Below are 11016 nucleotides of genomic sequence, written 5' to 3' on the forward strand. Positions count from 1 at the left end.
TTGCTGGTCTCAGCAGGGGGCTTATTTGAATTGGTATCCAGGAATCCGGTGGGTGTGACCTGAGGCTCTGAAGTCCTCTTCTGCCAGTTCAATTTTCCACCTTTTTTTATTATTGTCATAAAATTTTATTTATAAAGCTCTTTGCTCCAGAGGTATAAAATGTAAGCAAAACAATTAATTTGATCTTATCAAATTTAAAGAGTTTTATTCAACAAAAGATGCTGTGGACAAAGTTAACAGAGACATGGCTGATTTAGAATAGATATTTGCAATATTTAAAACTGACATGAGCTTCTAATAATAACAAGGAAAAGAAAGAAACCCCTAACAGAATAGGCAAAGAAAACAGTCCACTTACAGAAAATAAAACACAAAAAGTCAATCTTTAAAAAGAAATATTATTAAAAACAAATTAGTTTTACAAATGTAAAATAAAGCAATAATGGGATGTAACTATACACATTGGACCAGAAAGAAATAAAGAGTTGTATAATGCTGAGTTGGCAGGAACACAAAAATGTGGAGTCCCTGTTCACTGCTGGTGGGAAAGGAGACTGGAAGCCATTCTGGAGAGGAAGTGGCTGCAGTTAGTTGTTAAATATATAATTTTGCATAAATACCTGATCAAATCCCACTCTGCAAAATTATACACAACTATAAGGAGGCAAATGTCAGGATGTTTACCAAAACACCAATTCTGGAGTGGGAAACCAAAGGTAACCTGGGGTCCAGCACAGAGGACTGAATAGGTCGAATGTAATTGATGCACTTTGTGTAGGATTATGCAGCCATGGACTAAATTCAAGACCATAGATTGAGTGTTCACTTAGCTACACAATTGATATTAGTGCCCAGAGAAAAAAAATTAAAATCATAATAATGGTGAGAAGAATATCTGTAACACAGTAGAGTGTAAATTATGAATTAATGCCCACAAAATAACTTATATTTTACAAAAGTATAGAAGCTAAAGGACCACAGAAAACAGGAACATGGTTGCATATTGAAGAGTGGGTAGGAGATAGGAATAGGAAATGTGGATGAAAAAAACAAGCAACATTAAAAAGCTCCTTGTTCTTGGCCTTGGTCAGTTGGTTCAGTGGTACAGTGTCGACCTGGCATGGGGAAATCCCAGGTTTGATTCCTGGCCAGGGCACACAGGAGAGGCGCCCGTCTGCTTCTCTACCCTTCCCCCTCTCCTCTCTCTCTCTCTCTCTTTCTCTTTCTCTTCCCCTCTCACAGCCAAGGCTCCACTGGAACAAAGTTGGCCCCCAGCACTGAGGATGGCTCCATGGCCTTTGCCTTAGGCGCTAAAATGGTTCCAGTTGCAGTGAAGCAATGCTCCAGAGGGGCTGAGCATTGCCCCCTGGTGGGCATGCCAGGTGGATCCCAGTCCCGCGCTAGCGGGAGTCTGTCTGTCTGCCTCCATGCCCCGCCACCACGCCACTTCTCACTTTGGAAAAATACAAAAAAAAAGGAGAGAGAGAGAGAGAGAGCATTGGAAGCTAAGAATTTCACAGTGGGCATATTGAAAATCTGACCAGAAAGGGCAGTGAAATGAAAGGCACAAGAGCAATCTTGTGCATTGTAAAATCATCACTCTCAGACTAATGACTGTAACACCAATCAAGTCAGGACCAGTAAGCACTGACATCCTTGATGTTTCTGAAAATCAACATAAAAAGAGGCAATTCATGCCATTTACTTATTTATTCAACCATTAGTAAGTGCTCATTACATGTGAGGTATTGTTCCAGGTGCGATGGGGGCCCATCTTTCTTAGGCTCCCGCTTAGTGGAGCTTGTACACTGATGGAGAAATCCAAAGCTGCCTGACACCCTCTTCTCCTGTAAGTCCACCAGCCTGGGTCCTGCAACATGTGCCCAATGCAGGTATCTAAGGAGCAAACTCTGTAAATAGCTTTCCTTCTCCCTTTTTCTCCCCAGAACAGCTCAGTATTTTACATCTCCTAAGAGTATCTCAGAAATGCTGAGGAAAAAAAAGTGAGAATCTTCTGACTTTTTAAATGTAGCAGAATTTTTCTCCCCTGATAATGGGATAGCATGTGCTAGATAGGACACAAGGGAATAAGAAGCTCACCCAACGATCCCTTTTCTTTATTTTCTTCTCCAAACTCAACCTAAATTAAGAAAAACATAGTTTGGAAAAGAGATGTATGCCAGATCAACAGGAGGAAAATGCCTTTGTCTTCTTTCTAGGTCACATGGAGAAGAATTATGACAGAGAAAAGAAAGGAAGACAGTTGAGCACACCCCCACCTCAAAAAGGCCAAATCTGTGGGTAAACTTTTGCCTATTTAAAGGTTTATGAAACTTCTAACTCAGGAAATAAAATTTAATTTAAGCTTAAATCTCCTTAGTAAGCCCTACTCAGTCATCCCTATTAAATGGAATTTATTATCTGTTGTTCAGTTTTATGTAGGATTCCTTATCCCATCAAGAAACAGAAATTGAGTGCAGTAATTAGAATTGAGACTGAGTTAAGAAATGTAGATGTATGCTTAAAGTGAAATATTTTATCATGCTGGTCAGTGGCACATAAATTATTCAAGATGCAAAAATGAATATCATATAGGCTAGCAAAATGAAAGCACATGTAAGACTGATTTTAGGAATGGATAGTTTCCTCAATAGAAATTTAGTTCTCTATAAGAATTCTATTCTTGATAAATTATGTTTGTGTTTCTTCCTGGATTTTCTTTTATTAATTTTATTTAGGTGAGAAGGGAGGAGATAGCCCTGACCAGGATGCATCCAGCAACCTCATCTGAGGCGAATGCTCAGTATCAAGCAATTTTTAGCACCTGAGGCTGATGCTCTCCCATGGAGCTCTCCTCAGTCCTCAGGACCGTGCTTGAACCAACTGAGCCACTGGCTATGGGAGGGGAAGAGAGAGAGAGAAGGGGGAGAGAGGGGAGGAGAGAAGCAGATGGTTGCTTCTCCTGTGTGCCCTGACTGAGAATCAAACCCAGGAAATTCATAAGGCAGACTGACGCTGGATTTTCATATATATATGGTGGGAAACTGAAAGATAGAGATGAAATTTCCTCCCCCCCTCTAGTTTTTAAGTTATGACTTTGAAAGGAAAAGGTAACAATTGGAAATAAGGAACTAACCTTGAAATAGGGTCAAAGAAGAGGATTTGGTCTTCTGACCCTAGCATATAAGAATGAGAGTCTGGGCCCTGGCCGGTTGGCTCAGCAGTAGAGCGTCAGCCTGGCGTGCGGGGGACCCGAGTTCGATTCCTGGCCAGGGCAAATAGGAGAAGCGCCCATTTGCTTCTCCACCCCCCCTCTTTCCTCTCTGTCTCTCTCTTCCCCTCCCGCAGCCAAGGCTCCATTGGAGCAAAGATGGCCCGGGCGCTGGGGATGGCTCCTTTGCCTCTGCCCCAGGTGCTGGAGTGGCTCTGGTCGCGGCAGAGTGACTCCCCGGAGGGGCAGAGCATCGCCCCCTGGTGGGCAGAGCGGTGCCCCTGGTGGGCGTGCCGGGTGGATCCCGGTCGGGCGCATGCGGAAGTCTGTCTGACTGTCTCTCCCCGTTTCCAGCTTCAGAAAAATAATAAAAAAAAAAAAAAAAAAAGAAAAAAATAAATAAAAATTCTTAAAAAAAAAGAATGAGAGTCTGTAGATCAGATTCTTGGGTAACCTCTATACTGAGAGGGCAGGAGGAGGAAAAAGAGCCACACAGAGAGAGTCCTCAAAGATATGCTGGAAGAATTACGAGACTATATTATCCCAGGTGTCAAGTCATTTCAAGGGACAGAAATCAAAGGCTCAGAAAAGCATTAAAGAACAAAAAATAAGAAAACTACACTGAAGTTGACAGCCTGGAGGAAACTTTAGAAGAGTAGCTTCTGTAGAGTAAGTAGCAAAGGCTAAAGGAACAAAGGAGAAAATGAACAGTAGGAAGTTGATCATTCATTACCGTTAATACTGTAATTTCCCTGTTCATACATGGAGGGATAATGATAATTATAACAGTAAACACCATTTATTCAATGCATTTGCTGCATGCCCACAACTATAGTTTGTGTTTTATAGTTATTATATAATCTTTAACAAATATTTATTAAGAACCTTTACATACAAAATGTATCCCAATTTTATTAGCTTTCATTGTAGTCACTGTGGCCACAACGGCCTAAATTCTCTCTCCTCTTGCCCCAACTACTCCAGAGCCTCCCTTGCCTTCACCCCATCCCCATGATGTATTATTTACGACAGCAGGAAAAAAATGTTTAAATTCAAATTTTACTAAATAAAAACTCCTCCAATGACTTTCAGTTTTACTAACATAAAATCCAATCTTCTCCAAGGCTCTGTGTGCCCTGGTCCTTATGTTTTTCTTCAACTCCATCCCTGCCTTGTATCTCTTTTGTTCCCAAAACTCTAGCTACTCTGGCCTTCTTGTCATTTTTTTAACATGTCAAATTAATTACTGAATGTAAAAAGGCAATAAGCATATATGGAGTGTATACATGGTACCAAGAAGGCCACAACGCAAAATGATTTTAAGTTTATTTTCATCATTCAGTACCTAAGGTAGTACTGAAGGATGGTGGGTAAGAAGTCAGTTCCTGCTACTGATTATTCTGGATTCAAATCTTGGCTCTACTACTCACTGGACATCTAATTTTGGTCACCTACTTGACCTCTCTAAACTGTTTCTTCATCAATATAGTGAATTGAATAGTAGAACCATTATAGAGAAAATAATAGGAGGTATCTCTTACGTTACTGAGAATATGCAGCGAAAGAATGCAAGTAAAGCAATTTACATATGTGCCTTTGCTGTAAATATTAGCCATTATAATGCACTCAGTAAGTATTTATTGAGCATAGTTCTACACTTTGTGCTAAACCCTGGGAAAATCATCATTGCCTTTATGAAGCTTTTATTTCATATTTTTTATATGGGGAAGGATTTTTTAATATTGTTTGCAATAGAAAAACAAAAATAAGTTCATAATCAGTTCCCTGATGTATAAAGATATTATAGTGTTCACAGATGTTTAGAGAAAATGCCTGACTCATTTTTATTTGTCAAAAAGTATATGCAATTTTCAAAGAATGGAAAATTTATTGACAAGGTTACTTGATGTGCAAGACTCATTCATCTTTTGGCGACTACTATATGATAGACATGTAGTGCAGAGATGACCAAGAAATATGGAGCCCCACTTAAGAGCTCACAATCAGAGGAAAACCAAAAAATAAACAGTTACAATGCAATGTGCCCAGTGATGTTACAGAAAACAATAGGTGCATACGAGCCCTGAATAAGGATCTTCAGCTGAGTCTTAAAAGGCAGAAGAAGGGCTTCACCAAGTGAGTGAGGTGAGTGGTAGTTGTTCTCAGCAGAGAAACGTGTGACTAGAGTTTGATGAACTGGTACATATGAGTGATATCATAAAATTTAATGACCAATATGGTGGGCACCAACTGACATTAGAATTAAACAGCCAATAAAAATACAGTTTTACCAGTGCTACTGAGCTTTGTGTCAGAGTTAGTTGATGGGGCTGGTGTGAAAGGTAAATTGGAAAAGAGAATACAGACCAACTCACCAAAAATTTTATCTTTGAAAATTAATTTGCTAAAAGGTAACCACTGAAGACCAGTCACCCCAAATCAACTTGCCAAATGACCCATTCACTGAAATATTAGGACACTATTCAAGGTTTTAGTTTTGTCAAGGTTTGCCAGCTGGAATGCATATCATTTTAGCATGGGTTATACATTTCAGAAGCTCAATATTCATATGTGGCAGGAATGGTTTTTCACTTTTGTAGTCTCTATTTTTAAAGATTTATATCTTATCTCTACCTCTCCCCTTGCCTTTGCCTTTTCAGAAAACTGTACTACAACCAGCATACTGCAATTCTTACAGTTTTTGTCTCCATTATTCAACAAGTTAACTTTGACAAATAGTCCTTTGAGTCAGAAAATTAGGGGAACAGAAATCAAATCAAAAAGGGTTTTTAGAAGTAATATGTATTGTGGTTAAGTGTCCACTTTCTGGAGCTCTCCTTCTTAGTTTGAATTCAAGTTTAGCCACTTACTAATAGTGTAACTTTGAGCAAATATTTTAACTTCTCTTTGCCTCTCATTTTTCATCCATAAAGTAGAGATAATAATAGAACTTACTTTATAGGCTTACAATAATGAATTGATGTGAATAAAGTTCTAGAACGGTGTCTGGCTCACAGTAAACAGTAATTGATGACAATCAATAGTATACCATGATAAAGAGGTTTAATTTATGTTAAAAATGACAGAGAGTCAGTGTAGGACTTTGCAGTCTATAAAGAATGGCTTAGAAGTGGTTGAATATGAAAACAGTTGTCAATAGTCTGGTAAAGAATAATAATGACGTGAACTAATTTTGACCATAAGGAAAAATTGAGAAGACATTAGAACACTAGAGTCCCTTGAATAAGGTCAAATTTCTAGGTCCATAAGAAGGGTAAGAGAGTAATAAAAGGAGCTGTCCATTAGCTACAAAACTGATGCTAGCCATCTTTCAGATGACATGTGAAGAGATAGAAGTGCCAAGAGAAGAAAGGCAGGCAGATGTCACCCATTTTATTTTTACTGTATTGTCTACTACAGCAAAAAGAACCAAATTCTAGAATGGATTACTAATGGGGTCATTTGTATTCACTGGAAGCCAGCATCCCCTAAGGAGAAATTGGGCTTAATAAATTTTATTTTCTTTTTTTGAAGGAACTACAAGAGCAGAAGTTTGAAAATAACCTCAGCTTTAGCATATCTGTATTTCAACCAAGTATTTAACAAGGTAGTACATTTTATCTTTGTGGACAAGTGAAAAGCTTTATAGCTTTTATATAGATTTATAGCATTCTAAATCTACCTAAAAAATGTAAATTAGCACTGTCACCTCCAAATTATTCCTATAATGCAATTCCTTTAATTAAATATTTTTAGAATGCCACCTGAATGTATTTATTATTAAATTAATAGCACATAAAATACATTAATATATAATGTATATTATATAACATTTATAAAATATAAAATTTAAAATATGAGGTAAAGGTAAAAATATTTTTGTATAATTTTTTGATTTTATATTTTTTATAAAATTTTAATAATTTAATGAAAAAATAACCATAATTTAATGAAAAAATGTATTTGCTTATATTTGAAATAAGAAAGACCTAATGGCAACAAATTTTCTTATTTTTGCTTTATCTGAGAGGTTTTGCTTTCCCCTTTATTTCTGGAAGAGATTTTTACTGGGAATAGAATTCTGGGTTGACAAATCTTTTTTTCTCAGACTTTGATAAATGTTCTGGAACTTTTTTTGACCTCCATGGTTTCTGATGAGGGACTGTCTGTCATTCAAATTGTTTTTCCCTATAGATCATGTGTCATTTCTTTCTTGTTGTTTCTAAGATATTTTTGTCTTTAGTATTCAGAAGTTTGCCTGTGATTTGTCTTGGTGTGAATTATTTTAGTGCTTATCTTGTTTAGGATTTATGTGGTTTCTCAAATCTGTAGATGTATATCTTTTGTCAAATTTGAGAAGTTTTCAGTCATTATTTCTTCAAGTATTTTTCAGCCTGCCTTCTTTCTTTTCTCCTTCTAGGACTCTAATGATATTAATGTTGGTGTTTAGTTATAATTCCATGGTCTTTGAGACTTGTTTTATCATTGTTTCTTTCTGTTGTTCAGATTAAGTAATTGGTTATATTATTCTATAATAAAGTTCCCTGATTTTTTTCCTCTGTTTTCTTTATTTTGCTTTGATCCCATTGTTGAGTTTTTTTATTTTAGTTATGGTAATTGTCAGTTCTAAATTTTCATTTGGTTCTCTATATTTTCTATTTCTTGCTGAAACTTTCTTTTTCTTTGCTGAGGCTTTTTATTTTTTATATGTGTCAAGTGCATTCATAGTTGCTCGCTAATGCATTATTAGATAATTAGAACATTTCTGTCATCTTTGTGTTGCCATTGATTGTCTTTCTTTATTTAGTTTGACATCTTCTTGGTTCTTGATATTATGAGTGGTTTTGGTTTGAAACCTGAAAGTTTGTATATTATGTTATAATACTTTAGATTTTAGTTATACTTTCCATTTTTCTGACTTTCTCTGGCACTGTTCCATGAAGGAAGAAGATGAAATATGTTGTCTCATTACTTCCAGGTAAGGATAGAAATCCAGGTTCGCCACTAGACCTTCAGTGACCATGAAGAGGGGACATGGTCCTTGTTTCTGCTGGTCAGGAATGCAAGTTCTGGTTCCCTAGGAGGCTACATTGATACTTCATTGATACCTTCATGGCTGGAAGATGTAAGTGCCTCCTAACTGCTTCCCATGTGATTCCACTCACATCCTGGGGAAGGGAATAGGTGTCCTTCTTACCAGTGAGTAGTGGCGATACTGCTGAGTCTCCTCTGGACCTCCTCTGAAATCACACCAATGAGGAGAGCAAGTAGGACTTCAGTACTTCCAGGTAAAGTGGAAGTCCCAGCCCCCTAATCAGTGTTCTATGACACCATCTGGCAAAGGCATCTGGTACCTTGTTACAGCCTCATAAACTTAGGCTCTCCACTCAGTTTTTGCTTGCATAGGTGAAGGTGAGGCCACAGTTTTTTCTGTGATGTTTAGCTGAAATTGGACAGTTATTGTCTAAAAGTTTTCTTCTGTCTTGCTAGGCTTTTCTTTTCCTGATCTTTTAGTTAGAGAATACAGGCTTATATTAGGCCTTTATTTTTTCTGTACCCATTGGCAATTCCAGGTTGCCGGCTTCTCTAGCTCCAAGTCAGGGACATAAGAGGCCAGAAAAAAATTTAGGGAACTCACAACTGTGTCTTCCTGAGGTTCCAAATTCCCCCAACAGTCTGTCCTCTTTCATCAACCTTTCTGTGTTATCTTTGTTTTTGTTTTAGTTTTTTTTTCAGAGAGAGACCACATTCACATAATTTTATTATAATTTATTTTAATTATTCTACTCTATTTAAAATTTTTTTTCCATTAATTTGAGAGAAAGAGAAAAAAGAAGAGAAGGGGAGGGAAGAGAAAGAAAGAGAGAGAGAAAGTAACTCTTTTCCATTTAATTATTTCATTAATGTCAGTGATTTTAGTAACAGAAAAAAGAGGAAACATACATCTACTTCATCTTCCAGAAAGTGAAAGTCTTTACAAGCAAGAATTTATAATGAGAACATTGTGACTGAAGGTCAGAGCTAAACAAACCATTATGTTTTTCTCCCTAACATGGCTGTCAAACAGGTCATATAAAGAGTACAGTTGTTTCTTTGTGCACAGGTTTGCATCATTACTATTACTTTTAATACACCATCACTTTGCACAAATATTTTAGGCCACTTAATATTTTCTACCATACATAGGTGGAACATAAAAATGAAACTCAGAGACATGGACAAGAGTATGGGGTTACAGGGTGGGGGGGAGGAGAGAAAGGGGGTTGGGGGAGGAAAGGGGCACAAAGAAAACCAGTTAGAAGGTGACAGAAGACAATCGGACTTTGGGTAATGGGAATGCATTGGGAATGCATAATCAAATGTCAAAATAACCTAGAGATGTTTTCTCTGAACATATGTACCTTGATTTATCAATGTCACTGCATTAAAATTAATATAAAAAATATTTTCTTTCCACATTTTATGTACCACACGTTTGATTCTGGTAGACGAGTGGAGGAATACTATCCGGGAAAATTATATATGAAAATGGTTTATATTGAAATATAGAAAGCCATGAAACTTTCAGAGATAACCAATATGTTTAATTATGAAACAAGGATTCCAAAAAAGTGCCTCAAGCTAGAATGATAAACAGAAATTAGCATGTTTCATTTTCACATAAATTAAAAAATTTACTCCAACAGTCAAACACAAGATTATAGTAACTTGCCCAACCAGTATGAATGCCTTCTCCTTACTCTCTCCTTCCCTCATGTGGAAAATACCTAGAGGTATGGCAACTATACGTTCCATTCAAGATAGCAGCAGAGCAAGCTACAAATGACATGTCAGTGTGGTTTGCACAAAATAGACACAAAACAAATATTTTGAATAAGTTGTATTGAAAAAGGTAAATGCAACATTAGGCTACAACAAAAGTATTACAACAAATGTACAAGAAAAGTAATAATTTCACAAGGGTCAGCATTAGTCAATTATATTTGAAATATATCCAATCTTGTACAACATGTTAAAAAATAAAGTTGCATAGTTGTTTTTCTCTTCAGATTATAAAAGCTATATATTCCCATTGTAAGCAATTTGGAAAATATAAGAAAGCTTAAGAAAGAATATTGAAATTATCAATCAATAGCCACTGTAAATTATTTACAGGTATCACACTTTCTAATCTTACTAATTTCATATGTATTTCCTGAGTGCATACAATATGCCTCTGATCTTATTATGAGTCATATTAGGCATTGGTGATATAGTGGTAAAGAAGAGTTATAGTCCTTGACCTCAGGAAGCAGGGGCATGGAAGAGACAAACTTGTAAGCTAATAGTCATGTCTGTAAGAGAATTCTTGGCCTAGTCCTTGACCTAGGGAACAGGGTTATGAGAGAGACAAACCTGTAAGCTAAGAGTTATATCTACGAGAGCGTGCTCAGCACAATCACAGGTACAGAAATAAAGGTTCCTGGGGAAAAAAAAAAAGGTTGAAGGAACTAAATCTGTTTAATAGGCAGAAGAGAAAACTAAGGAGAAAATTTAAAACTGTCCTTAAATATTTAAAGACACCAAATAAATGAGACTAGTTTAGATTATTTTAGAGGACAAAACTAAGAACAATGTATGGAAGTTGCAAGAGGCAAGTTTTGATTCAGTATAAGAGGGAATTGCCTAATTATTGGAGTGGGCCAAAATTGTTAGAGTTCTCTTTAAAAGTGGTGAATTCTTTACCCTGAAACTGGCAAAGCTGGATGCCCATCTTTAGGAATGCCAGAGGAACAGTTAATGCAAAACAGAGATTGGATCCTTGC

The sequence above is a fragment of the Saccopteryx leptura genome, chromosome 2 (genome assembly GCF_036850995.1).
Source record: "Saccopteryx leptura isolate mSacLep1 chromosome 2, mSacLep1_pri_phased_curated, whole genome shotgun sequence".
NCBI lineage: Eukaryota > Metazoa > Chordata > Mammalia > Chiroptera > Emballonuridae > Saccopteryx > Saccopteryx leptura.